The 12,815-nt window shown below is 55.4% G+C and overlaps 1 protein-coding gene across 1 annotated transcript in view; it reads left to right on the top strand.

Moving 5' to 3' along the window:
- Positions 1 to 730: 730 nt before the first annotated feature.
- Positions 731 to 12,815, top strand: part of LOC141996302 (uncharacterized) — a 108,056-nt gene continuing 95,971 nt past the window's right edge. Inside the window, exon 1 of the mRNA XM_074968287.1 lies at positions 731 to 833. The gene's annotated coding sequence lies outside the window, so the exon portion shown is untranslated. The remainder of the gene's footprint in view (positions 834 to 12,815) is intronic.

Genomic DNA, 12,815 nt, shown 5'->3' with positions numbered 1-12,815 from the left:
CTTTTCAAATGAAAGCGGAGGTTCTGGAGAACACAACAGTGACTTCAGAGAGGTGCTGCTCTGGTGTATGGGTTCGTATTGGCGGCTGCCATGGCCTGGCTATATGTTTTGGCTTTCCTGGACTATTCGCTGTGGGGAGAACATGTCATTTGTATATTGTGCATTTCTTCCTTCTTTCTTTCCAGATGCAGAACAACAAGAGCCACATCCCCAAATTCCTGTTCCAGGCCCTAGAGTACCTGGAAAGCTCCCAGACAACAATACGACACTCTGCAGCCTTGTTCATTGGTAAGCAGAGGAAATTCACTTGCGCTTTCTTAAATGTTTCCTTCAAAGCCCTTTTCTAGACGGCTGCTCTGTTCCCTCCGACAGCACCAGAATCCTACAACGGGGTGTCTGTGTGTGTGTGTGTGTGTGAGAGAGAGAGAGAGAGAGAATTAACATGTATTCCAAGATGAAGGGAGCAACTTAGCTGTATCAACTGCACCAACTTCCCCTGCCCACAACAGCTCTTTGGCTGCGCCCAGGGGAGATTGAATTCACATCATGCTGGTTTGTTGTGAATTCAATCTCCTTTGGAAATCAGCTTCTCAGTCACTGCTGGGCATCTGATGCTTTATCTAATGTGCTTTGTGAACAGATGTAAGGAATGTATTTAATTTCTGAAGGGCTGTCTTGGGGGAATGGCTGCATCCTTAGCAGTTTTCAGCGAAGGATTTGAAAAGTAATGAGATGCACTGTATTCATTGTATGTCTAGGAAATACTATCCGCCATTACTACAATTTGTTGTCTGAAACAGTGAATGAAGATGGCATCTCCCGCCTGTATGAAGGTAAGGAAATACCTCTGTGTGTTTGTGCCTCTGTGGGAAGTACAGGGGTGCAGCACAGGGCCCGAACACAGGTTTGAATGTGGACACAGGTCCCTCTCTGTCTAAGGACAGCGTTTAAGGAAGAAGGATGGTCATGCGAGCTTCATCGAGGTACCACAATATGTGTATGGGAGCAGGGGAATTCCATCTCTAGCTCCTAGTGTAGACGTAGCCTTAAAGCTGTGTGGGGAAAGTGTCTTCATAAAGGTCTGAAAGTCTGTAATGGAAGGCCTGACAGAATTGAAAAGAGCCGTTGTTATTAAGGATGATGATGATGATGACAATTACCCTCATCACCTGCCCTCCCTGGAATGGAGTGATTGCAGGCCAGGGAGATTCACTCCGAGATTGGTTATCAGCTCCTAGGAAATCCCATGAGGGCACATGGGAAACACTTGTCCCTGTGATCTCTTCAGGAATGAAGGCACAGGGCCACAAAGGATTTCAGCAGACATTAGGAGCCGAAATCCCTTTGTGGATCTCGGCCTAAATGTTGGATGGTTTAATGTCGCTGCGGCTGTCACTTTCCTGTTCCATCGAAAGAACAAGTGCCCCCAACCGTCTGTGTGTAGGGGTGTGTGTAGGGGTGTAGGCCGGCGGAGGGGGAAGTGACAAGAATGGGGTCTCCTCTCTGTCCAGGGCTATTTTGGGAGGAGCGGAGTTGTTGTTCTCGTGCCCTTAGACTCTGGGGGAGCGAATAGCAGGGGGCAATGGCCATCGGGAGTGGAGGTTTCCTAGGCACCAGGCACATCAGCACCAGGGGCTTTTCAACCCATTTCCTCTTGGTTTCAGCTTTTCAGGAAGTGCCTTTGAAATCTGACAGGACCACGTGGGACATCCTCAACAGACATTATAAATGGTTGCAGAAGCTTGTAAATCTCGTGTCGGGTTCTGCATTTGACTAGGGAACCGGGACCGACACAGAAGAGCTCTTTGCCCTGCTATGGTACGTACACCAGACGCTTATCAACTTTTTGGTGTCCCTAGCCTCTGATTGCCAGAAACTAGGAATGGGTGACAGGGCACAGATCACTGGATGAGTCTTGTCTGTTCATTCCCTCTGGGGCACCTGGCAGTGGCCACTGTCAGAAGACAGGATACTGGGCTAGATGGACCTTTCCTCTGACCCAGTCTGGCCTTTCTTATGTTTGGAACCGGGGCTGAACAACGAGGTGGATATTGGCAGATGACACAAAATTATGCAGATTAATCAGCCTAGAGAAGACTTTGAAGAAGTTCAAAGGGATGTAATCAAGCCATGTGACTGGGCAGCACCATGGCAGATGAAAACCAGCGCTGACCAAGGCAGGGCCATACACAGTGGAAAGCAGTGAGGTGAACGACTCCTCCATATCGCTGGTGTCAGAAGCCAAAGCACGGCTGGTTGGGCCCAGTGGTTGGAGCAGGGTCGCTGCGGCCGCGTGCTCAGAGTGCTGGAGGTCGAGCCGAGGGGAGCCAAGGGTTGGAGCCGGAGTCAGGAGTCAAGAGCAGGATTGGAACAGGTTGGGGAGTAGGGCCAGGGCCGGATTAACAATTCCCGGCCAATGGGAGCTGCTGGGGGAGGTATGCGGGGCGGGGCAGAGCTGACAGGCAAGAGCAGCCCCGGGACAGAGGTTCCCGGTGCAGTGCTCATCGTGGCGACGTGGCTGGGGGGGCAGACAAGAAGGGCAGTACGTGGAGCCGCCTCGCCCGCACCCCAGCCAGGCAGAGCCGGCCTGGCTGGAACGCAGCACACAGGGGCTTTAGTGGCTGCAGCTCGGGCCCCCCTAAGCCCTGCTCCTTTCCTGAGTGCACCATTGCCCCACTTCTGCCCCATTCCCACACACTGTTACAGGGCAGCACCCTGGAGCTGATCTCTGACATCTCTCTCCCTAGAATGAAGTCACTGCAGAGTCAGGACAACCCCACCTTTGGGCACCATGTAGGACATCTCACCCCACCGCACAGAGCCCGACATTCACACAGCTTCTCGCATGTGATTCCCTCACTCATCAGAGCCAGGCGGAGAGAGGAGAAATTCTCCCAGACTCCCTTTAACCATTGCCAGCCCCCAGGGTAGTGGAGGTTGCGGAGGGTTGGGTGCTCTCTTTAAGAAATGCCAGCTCTCAGGGAAGTTGCAAAGGAATATTGGCAAAGTGGGGTGGTTTTGTGCTGTGGAAAACTACCCTGCTTGAAGGTTTTGTTTTTCTAATTTGTGCTCCTGCCCTTTCTCCCTCTTCCAGACATCTGGAGGCCAACAGGAGCCAACTGAGCCCACCACTGATCCCATCTCTTGTGAGATGGCAAAGCAGCTGTTGCATGGGAAGGAGGAGACAGAAGAGGCCGAGCAGCGTGTGCCGGGGTGAACCAGCCCCACATAACCCCACAGTCTAGGCGGAGGAAGCCAAGCCCCTCCCCAGCCCTGCCGGACACGCTACAACTGGAGCACCAGTGTGAAAGGGAGCAGCTCAGCTCACGCTAGGCAGAGCGCCGAAAATGGAGGATGCACATTGTAGGCTCCAGTCCAGAAGCAGCTGAAGCCCCTGACTGCAGAGCCCCGAGGCGCCGAGACCCAGCCGCACCCCCGGGGGCCTGCAGACGTGCAAGGGAGATCGGAGTGTCTGGGAGTTTCCCACGCCGGGAGCCCAGAGACCCCCAGCCCGTGGCCTAGAGACTTCTCCTCTGAAGTAACCTGGGTGAACGAGCCATTGTCATGCTGAGTGACGTCAGCATGTTCTGGTTGGATCCCCACTGACTCAACGGCAAACACATTGGCCACGGACAAGGCCCTGGGCTAGGGCAAGGGGGAGTAAGGAGAGTCTGGGTCCCCCTGCCCTGGCTGCCATCCATCCTCGGGTGGCTGCCCACGTCCCCATTGCGCCACTAGACTGCACGGCCCCAAGAGGAGGGGCAACCATCTTGTCTCTGAACTCTCAGCCACACAGCCCTGCACAGAAGGGCGGCCGCACGGACTCTGGTCGCTGGGCCACGCAGCCCCGATGGAGAGGGCAGCCGCACGGACTCTGGTCGCTGGGCCACGCAGCCCCGGACGGAGAGGGCGGCCGCACGGACTCTGGCCGTTGGGCCACACAGCCCTGGATGGAGAGGGCGGCCGCACGGACTCTGGTCGTTGGGTCACGCAGCCCCGACGGAGAGGGCGGCCGCACGGACTCTGGTCGTTGGGCCACGCAGCCCCGACGGAGAGGGCAGCCGCACGGACTCTGGTCGTTGGGCCACACAGCCCTGGACGGAGAGGGCGTCCGCACGGACTCTGGTCATTGGGCCACACAGCCCCGACGGAGAGGGCGGCCGCACGGACTCTGGCCGTTGGGCCACACAGCCCCGGACGGAGAGGGCGGCCGCACGGACTCTGGTCTTTGGGGCACACAGCCCCGACGGAGAGGGCGGCCGCACGGACTCTGGCCGTTGGGCCACACAGCCCTGGATGGAGAGGGCGGCCGCACGGACTCTGGTCGTTGGGCCACACAGCCCCGATGGAGAGGGCGGCCGCACGGACTCTGGTCGTTGTGCCACACAGCCCTGGACGGAGAGGGCGTCCACACGGACTCTGGTCATTGGGCCACACAGCCCCGACGGAGAGGGCGGCCGCACGGACTCTGGCCGTTGGGCCACACAGCCCCGGACGGAGAGGGCGGCCGCACGGACTCTGGTCTTTGGGGCACACAGCCCCGATGGAGAGGGCGGCCGCACGGACTCTGGTCGTTGGGCCACACAGCCCTGGATGGAGCGGGCGGCCGCACGGACCCTGGGCGTTGGGCTACACACCCCTGAGTGGGAGGGCAGCCATTTTTGCTCTGGCCATAAGGCCAAACCACCCTGAAGCTAAGGACAGTTATTTAGTTTCACCCATGGGACCTCACCCCGTCACCCCTAAGGCATCTCTCATCTGTCACCATAAGACCCACACTATGATATAAGATTTTCGGGGTCAGGATGCAAATATGAGTAGAAGCAAGGAGTGGCATGTGACCCCTCTAAGAGCTCCTGCCACTCCTCTACCAATCTGGGGGTGTTTTATCTCCATCCATCTGCCTCAGGAATGGATTTGAGCAATGGGGGAAAGTTCTGGGGCAGAGTGACCCATCCGGAAGTGGGTCACGTGACCCCTCCGAGAACTCCTCCCAGTTGGGTTGAGCCTCATCCCCTTAGGACCAGCCAGAGAGGGGATTTCACCAAATAGGGTAAGTGCTGTGGTGGGGTGACCTGCCCGCAAGAGGGGCCCATCACCGCTCCATGAAATCCCCCCACCGTCCTCTACTAATCGGTCAGGGTTTCACACACCCCTTAGGCCATCCCAGAAGGGAAACGTACCGATCAGAATAGGCAGTGCCCGAAGGTCTAGGCCAGAAGCCGCCGATCTCTGGAGCTCCATGTTTGTGTGGCTGGCAGCATCCTCCTGGAAGTCGCAACTCAACACTGCGTGGAAGAGCCCGTCTCGTTCCAAGGTTGTCTTTTGCAGAAATCGTGGCCTAGGCCTTCGGGCTAAACCTGTTCTGGATTGGTACACGTTTCCCTTCTGAGATGGCCTAAGCTGGGAGTGGAACTGTCTCCAATTGGGAGAGGGCGGCGTGGGGACTTTTTAGGGACCACGGAATCCTGTTGTGGGCAGCTCACTCCACTGCGGCACTTCCCGTATTTGGTCAAATCCCCTCTCGGGGTGGTCCTACAGAGCTGACGCCCACTTCAATTGGTAGAGGACAGAGGGAGGAGTTCTCAGAGGGGAGATACAACCCCCTTCTGCATGGGTCACCCTGCCCCGCAACGTCCCCTGATTGGTCAAATGCAGTCAAAGGCAAGCTCTGCTTGATGAGTTTACAGAGGGGACTATGTGGGAAGAATTTACTGTAAGATTCCCCGCATCTTCTGAATGGGGTTTAGGTTCTGCCCTCTTTAAAGGAAGGAAAAATCCTGACAGGTGATCCTATGGGGCTGAAACCCACTGTGATGAGTTAATAATCTGTCCTCTTCACCACTCTAGGATGGAGTCTGGGGTGCAAGCTCTGGGATGGAGTTTGGGTACTGGGTGCAGGCTCCGGGCTGGGGCACAGGGTGGGGGTGCAGGATGGGTGGAGGGGTGCAGGCTCTGGGAGGGAGTTTGGGGATGGGAGGGGCTGCGGAGGGAGGGGATGCAGGCTCTGGAACGGAGTTTGGTTGTAGGCTCTGGGCTGGGGTAAGGGGTGGGGGTGTAGGAGGGAGTTCGGGTGCAGGAGGGGGGGTGTGGGAAGGGGGTGGGGGTGCAGGCTGTGGGATGGAGTTTTGGTGCTGGGTGCAGGCTCTGGGCTGGGGCAGGGAGAACCGCAATTAACTCATGCAATTAACTCAAAAAAATTAATCACAATTAAAAAAATTAAAACTGCAATTTATCATGGTTAATTTTTTAATTGTGATTTTTTTAGTTATGATTGATCACACTGTTAAACATTGAATACCAATTGAAATTTATTAAAGATTTTGGGGTGTTTTTCTACTTTTTTCAAATATATTGATGTCCATTACAACACAGAATACAGGGCTCCCTTTCTAGGATGATTCTTTACAAATATTTACACTGTCAAAGTAATAAAAGAAAGAGCCTTTTTCAGTTCCCCTCATAAAAGTGCTGCAGTGCAAGCTCTTGACCGTGAAAGTGCAACTTACAAATGTAGATTTTTTGTTTTGTTCCAGAACTGCACTCAAAAGGAAAACAGTGTAAACGTTTAGAGCCTACAAGGCCACCGGACACTGAGAAGAGGCGTTCGCATGGCACTTTTGTAGCCAGCATTGCATGGTAGTTATGTGCCAGGGATGCTAAACATTCGTATGCCCCTGCATGCTTTTGCCACCATTCCAGAGGACATGCTTCCATGCTGATGATACTCGTTAAAAAAAAGTAATGTGTGAATTAAATTGGTGACTCAGCTCCTTGGGGGAGAATTGTCTGTCTCCTGCTCTGTTTTACCTGCACTCTGCCACAGATTTCATCTCCTAGCCATCTCGGATGATGACCCAACACGTGGTGTTCGTTTTAAGAACACTTTCACTGCAGATCTGACAAAAGGCCAAGAAGGACCAATGTGAGATTTCTAAAGATAGCCACAGGATTTGACCCAAGAGTTAAGAGTCTGAAACTGGACTCCAAAATTTGAGCGGGATGAGGTGTGGCGCATGCTTTCAGAAGTCTGAAAAGAGCAACACGCCAATGTGGAAACGACAAGATCCAAACCACCGAACAAGAAAATCAACCTTCCGCTGGTGACATCTCAATCTGTCATCAACACGGATGCATGACCTCTGGAATGGTGGTTGAAACGCGAAGGGACGTATGATTCTTCAGCACATCTGGGCTGTCAATATGCTGCGATGCCAGCTACAACAGTGCCCTGTGAATGCCTGGTCTCCCTTTTAGGTGACACTGTAAACGAGAAGTGGGCAACATGAGCTCCTGCAAATGTCAACAAACCTGTTTGTCTGAGCGACTGGCTGAACAAGTAGTAGGACTGAGTGGGCTTGTGGCCTTTCAAGTTTTTCATCGTTTTATTTTTGAATGCAGTTATTCCACTTCTGTTACGTGTGAAAAATGCAGATTTTTCTTCCCCATAATTACAGCACTTACTCCTAGACGACATTTGCTGACTGGCTTTAGCAAGAATCATGAAAAATGGGTCTTCACACAGTTAGCACTGACTGTCAGCCCCTGCCATGTCGTGATACCGTTCAAAGCCCCATACACTGGTTTGAGGAAGGTATTTTAGTGCTTGTAGGCCCGGAATGTATTCAGCTGATTTTTAGAGCCCGTTAGACTTTTGGTACGTTTTTCAAAAGCATCTGTTTAAAATAATGTAGGTCTGGGATCAGGCACCTGACAACACAGATGGGGGCCTAGTGGGTTCTTCAAAACAGGTTAGGCACCAGGGGCTAGCTCCACAAAAATATTGAGGTGGGCTTGGCTGCTACTTTCACTTTAGCTACCTAAATCTGACACTGAGATGCTGCCGATCCTCAACCCCCCCCAGCTATGGCCTAAATGTAAGGGGACTGTTGCCCCCTTACTAACAGTCAGTGGGGGTGTTTTGGTTGGCTAGCTCCCAGTCCTAAAAGGGGGAAGGGTCGATGGGAAACCAGGACCCTGAGACTGATAGTCCCAAGGAACAATGGGGAGAGGCCAACACGCCAGGTCAGCCTGAATGACAGGGCGAGAAGGCTAATGAGGGAGTCAGGAGGCCAGGGGGGTCCCGTCCTCCATGTGAGCAGAGAAAGCAGGGGCCCGAGCTGAGCTGGGGGGAAGAGCTGTGCCGATCCAGGGGGACCAGTAAAGCAGCCCAGAGAGAGCAGACCTGTGCTGAGAGCAACCAGAGCCAGAGGGGCCAGAGAAGCAGCCCAGGGATCTGGGGGCAGAGCAGGAACCGTGCAGAGACCGAGTGGTGGGGCTGGGGCGGGAGCAGTCCGGAGCTGGGTGCGGTGAGCAGCTGGGGAGAGCGAGGGGGACCCTGGGCAGCGGGCCCCGCACAGGGAGACGTCTCAGCCCAGAGGCTCTGCAGGCCAGGCTTGGATCGTAACCCGACAGGGCGGGGGCGACACTGGGCAGAAGGGTCCTGCCACTTCGAGCATGAGAGCGTGTGGCCACCACCAGAGCAAGCGTCCGACCCGCAGCATCCCTGCAGCACGGCCAGGGCCGGAGAAGAGGCCTGGGACTCACAAGGAACAGACTGTGAACTGCCCTGACGTTCCAGAGACCCTGTTTGTGATGTTCCCTGCCACAGAGCGGGGTGATGCGTTTCCTTTCACGTTTCCCATTATTCCTTATTCTTTTTAAAATTAATTGTTGATTAAATAACTTGCATTTTCTTTAAATTGTATGTAATGGTCAGTGGGTCAGGGAAGCGCCCAGTGCAGAGAGTACCCCAGAGTGGGGACACCCTAGCCCCTGTCCTAGGTGACCACCGCAGGGTTGGGGGTCGAGCCCCCCAGGACTCCTGGGCCCAGCCTTGTTGGGGTTACGAGGACTCTGCCAGACAGGAGAGTGGAAGGGGAGTCCTCGAGGGCAGGGAGCCCACTGGGTAAAGGCAGTGGGAGCGAGGACTCAGATCCTTTCGCTAGTCCACTTCACCGGGGTCGTGCAGAAGCCAGGAAAGTTCCCCACAAGAGCGGGACTGTTCCCCCGCTTACAGGAAGAAGGAGGTGCCTGAAAGTAGGACCCACAAAACCCAGCGTGCGAGGCATCTCCACACCGACGCTAACCAACGGGAAAGGCCGATGGGAGGGGTGTGCCCTGAGCCCCAGCCCTCTCTGGATCTCAGGTTACGAGGTCTGGCTTGGAGAGAGGTACCTCCCCTGGCTCCCGCCGGCCCAGCTTTCCCCCACCTCCTGCCCTGCCCTCCCCTGCCCCAGCCGTACCTGGCTCCAGCCCGGCCCTGCCGCGGGGTGGGACCAATACTGCTGCCAAGGCCGTCCCGAGGGGGGTGCGGGCCCGGGGCAACCCCCCCTCCGCCCCAGACCCCGCCGCACTCCACCTCTTCCCCCAAGACCCTGCCTCCTTCCGCCCCTGAAGCAGCAAGAAGAATCCCATACATTGCATTGATGGTGACTTATTTGCCTGATTTGAAAAGAGACCAAAAGGACCTGAGTCTCCTCACTGTCGATAGCCCCCCCGCTTGGCCAACCAGCACCGAGACGCTGAGGGGCCGGCGGCTGAGAGGTCTCACCAGAGGTCCCACAGGACGGCCCAGGTCACCATCAGAGGGGATCGCTCTCAGATCCAGAGCCACCTCTTTGTGAGGACCTCCCGCGATGAGAGCAACCCGCCCTTGCCCACCCTCCACACACACACCCCTCCTTGGTAGAGGGAGGGAAACAGGGAAAAAAGAAGCAAGAGAAGAGGAGAAAGGAGGGAGGAAAGAGGAAAAGGGAAACCAAAAAAGGATAAACCCCAAGGTCCCCAATGTTTCCAAGCATCAAAGTGCTCGGTAGGAAATCAAATTCTGCCCCCTTAAGCCAGTGTTTTCTGTGCTGAGAATTCTGCCTGCAGCAGGTGCATCAAACCCAACAGGTTCCAAACCTCTCGGAGCCTCTGACCTTGTCCAAGGGAAGTTCGTTTAAGGGCACAACCAGGGGTAGGAAAGGAGAAAACTCCACACAGGCTCCTCCTCATGCCACGACGTGAATCCTAATTCTCTCCCCGTCCTCGAGGGGAGACCTGGCGAAGGAGACGTGCGGCTGCAAAGCCGGGGGGGTCTCAGCGACTGCCCTGGCCCTGCACCTCGGCCCTGCCCCGCTGATGTCGGGGTCTGTCTGTGAGGTCACCCCCTCCCCACCACCTTTGCCCAATGGGCTGAGGTCCTGCAAAAGGCCTTTGTGATGTCACTGCCCCCCCATCCCTCCCCTCCCAGCTGATGTCCTGCCCCTGCCCAGCCTCTGTGGAGTTTGGAGTTGTTGCCCCCGGATCTCCGCACTCAATGACTGGTGAGTCTGGGGGTGGAGCCGGCTATACAATAAAACACCAGTTTTTCATAAATTAGTCGACTTAAGGCCAGAAGGGACCATTGGAGCATCTCATATGACGCCCTGCATCTCCCAGCCCTCCCGTGTATCACAAGAGCTGCTTTTTGATGAAAGCACCTTCCCGAAAGGCATCTAGTCTTCATTGGAAGACATCAAGAGATGGAGAATCCATCACTTCTCTTGGCAGTTTGTTCCAGTGATGAGTCGCCCTCCCTCTTACAAATCTCTGCCTTGCTCTAAGGAGAATTTTTCTGATTTCTGCTTCCAGCCATTGGTTCTTGTTCTGCCTTTCTTTGCAAGACTAAAGAGCCCTTTAAATACTTGGTGTTTTCTCTCAGCGAAGGCACTTGCAGGCTGCAATCAGCTCACCTCTCCATCTTTTTAAAAACTAAACAGACTGAGTTTTTCAATCCCTCCTTATAAGTCTTCTCCATCCCTCAAATATGGCTCTTTTCTGCACCCTCTCCAGTTTTTTTTAACGTTATTTTTGAAATGTGGACACCAGAACAGGATGCGGTATTCCAGTGTCAGTCTCACCACTGCTGAATCACCTCCCGTTCCATCCTCTGTTTATCTATCCATGGATGGCGTCACGGACTCACAGGACTTGTGCTCTCTCTCAGCCTCGTACAGTCCTTGGGAGGAACCCCCTTCAGTGTGACAACCCTTCTCGGAGATCCACTCTCTCAAGGGTTAAGCCGTAGGCCCTTCTGCCTCCTGGAACCCCTCTTCTCTGAGCCTTGAGCATGCCTGTCTGCCGTGGGCCCCCTCAGGGAGTCCCCTCACTCTGGACCCCTGGGGCCTCTACTCCCAGAGGGAAGAACGCAACCCCGATCTTGAGATTGCCGTGACTCTCAGCCAGCGTAAAAGAGAGGGGTTTATTGAGCATCTGAACACAGCACAGCAAACTCTCAGGGCCTCAGGCCTAACCTCCCTCAGCACAGTCCATCTAGGTCTCTCCTGCACCCGTGTGGGCTCTGGCTGCTTTCTCTCCCCAGTCCAGAAGCCCCCTCTTTCCAGCTAAGCGTCCGATATCACCTTCCCACAAGCCTGTGTCCTTTGTCTTCTGTCCCAGGTAAACAGGCTGCCTGGGTCTCCTCTATCTCAGCCTCTCCTCTCCTCCCTCTTTTCTTTCCCCCAGGCTGGAAGCAGTCACCGGGTCTTCTCTGCTCAGCCCATTGCCTACTACTGGCCCGACCTGGCTGTGACTTCCAAGCTGGGCCTCCCGCTCACCAGTTGCTGGGGTATCCATTCTCCAGGCCTTTGCCTGAGGGCCCAACTGTCAGGCGAGATCACCGCTGGTCCTCTGTAACAACAAACGACCTCTCCCACCAGTGCCACCTCGTTAAACAAACAGCACCCAGGGAAACTGAGTCCCACACGCGGCATGCAAACCATTGAAAAACCAAGAAAATCCCCCTGTCATCACCGATGGCTTTGGCCCTGTTCCCCACAGCATCGCACCGGGAGCGGATGTTGAGCGGCTCGCCCGGTATGACACCTAAATCCTTGACAGAGTCACGGCTTCCCGGAGTACAGTTCCCCCTCGGTGGCCTGCCTGCTCTGTCCTGCTGCCCGCTCCCACTGCGCCAAGAGGGGACCTGGTGACTGGAGCTGCTGTGGATGTGTGAGAGCGCCGGGCTGAGAGACCAAAGGGCACCTCCGTTCTGGAATAGAGGGGTCTGGCCGGTAGGCGCAATCGCCCCCGGTTTGGGGCACAGAAGGGGCTGTGGCTGGCAGCAGCTTGAAGCCCGTCCCCAAGCTGCGCTAGGCACTGTTTGAATGAATGCAACGTCCGTGTCACATACGGGCTCCTGGTGCTCGGTCGGAAGCACGAACTGCCTCAGAGTTCTCTGTTTGCAAGGTCGGTGCCAGGAGATTAGAGAGACAAGGCGGGGAGGGGATCTCTTTCATTCTCCAACTTCTGCTGGGGAGAGACCAGCCTTCGAGCTCCACAGAGCTCGTCCTCAGTCCCTGGTCTCTCTCCCCAGCAGAAGCGGGTCCAATAAACCATATGACCTCCCCGGCCTGGTCTCTCGGTGTTTTCTGCTCCCATGGGCATGGCTGGGAAGGGCCACAGGGCTCAGCAGGCTCAGGGAGAAACCTCAGCTCCACTGGAGACAGGAGGGGAGCAAACCTCACAATCCGTGTGGTCACTGCAGGTCTGTGCAACTGCCCCCTCCTCCCTCAGTGGCAGTCTGTGGGGGAGGTCTAGGGTGGCCAGATGTCCCGATTTTAGAGGGACAGTCCCGATTTTGGGGTCTTTTTCTTATATAGGCTCCGATTACCTCCCATCCCTGTCCCGATTTTTCACACTTGCTGTCTGGTCACCCGAGGCAGGTCTGGCAGCCCCCTCCCCAGCCACAGTCCGTGCGTGCCCAGCAGTCTGTGTGTGTCTCAGCAGCCCCCTGCTCACTCCCACGTGGAGCCAGATCGGGGTGGGCTGGGCCTCTGGTTTGTTTGATC

Source organism: Natator depressus, chromosome 11, assembly GCF_965152275.1.
Source record: "Natator depressus isolate rNatDep1 chromosome 11, rNatDep2.hap1, whole genome shotgun sequence".
NCBI lineage: Eukaryota > Metazoa > Chordata > Testudines > Cheloniidae > Natator > Natator depressus.
The sequence above is the reverse complement of the archived record's forward strand: the minus strand, read 5'-3'. Positions and strand labels throughout refer to the sequence as shown.